This window comes from Symphalangus syndactylus, chromosome 19 (assembly GCF_028878055.3).
Source record: "Symphalangus syndactylus isolate Jambi chromosome 19, NHGRI_mSymSyn1-v2.1_pri, whole genome shotgun sequence".
NCBI lineage: Eukaryota > Metazoa > Chordata > Mammalia > Primates > Hylobatidae > Symphalangus > Symphalangus syndactylus.
In genome coordinates, this window is record NC_072434.2 from 23,044,374 (window position 1) to 23,045,331 (window position 958).

General features: G+C 42.7%; 1 non-coding gene across 1 annotated transcript; it reads left to right on the forward strand.

Annotated features, from left to right (window-relative positions):
- On the forward strand, positions 1-111 carry LOC129459039 (U6 spliceosomal RNA). The gene has a single exon (XR_008649855.1). It is a non-coding gene; the product is annotated as a U6 spliceosomal RNA (small nuclear RNA).
- The last annotated feature ends 847 nt before the right edge of the window (positions 112-958 follow it).

The window sequence follows — 958 nt, forward strand, 5'->3', positions numbered from 1 at the left end:
GAAAAAAAAAAATTCTCCTATACTAAAAGCTAGAACAATACAGAGCAGATCAGATTAGCATGGCCCCTGTGCAAGGATGACACACAAATCTGTGAAGTGTCCCATATTTATTAAAATTTTTTTAATATATATTTTTAAAAATTAAAAAATATAGGTAGAGAGCAGTGGCTCACACCTGTAATTCCACCACCTTGGGAGGTTGAGGCAGGAGGATTGCTTAAAGCCAGGAGTTTGAGACCAGCCTGAGTAATATAAAGAGATCCCATTTCTAAAAAAAAAAAAATGTTTTAATTAGCCAGGTGTGGTGGCACATGCCTGTAGTACCAACTACCCAGGAGGCTGAGGCAGGAGGATTGCTTGAGCCCAGGAGTTTGAGGCTGCAGTGAGCTATAATTGTGCCACTCCACTCTAACCTGGGTGACAGAGTGAGACCTTATCTCAAAAAAAAAAAAAGATAAATAAATGACTGTCAAATTGAAAAAATAAATAAATAAAATACTCCCCAAAACACACAAAAGGTCAACCTCAATTTTTTTTTTTTTTTTGAGACGGAGTCTCGCTCTGTCGCCCAGGCTGGAGTGCAGTGGCGCAATCTCGGCTCACTGCAAGCTCCGCCTCCTGGGTTCATGCCATTCTCCTGCCTCAGCCTCTCCAAGTAGCTGGGACTACAGGCGCCCGCCACCACACCCGGCTAATTTTTTTTTGTATTTTTAGTAGAGACAGGGTTTCACCGTGGTCTCGATCTGCTGACCTCGTGATCCGCCTGCCTCGGCCTCCCAAAGTGCTGGGATTACAAGCGTGAGCCACCGCGCCCGGCCAGGTCAACCTCAATTTTTAAGTGACCTAGCAATGCAATGGAGCTATGGCATGGTACTCATGGTAGCTATTTCAACAACTGGAAATAATTCAGATAATCTTTTGCAAATGTGATTAAATACATACTTTGCTTTATTTGATA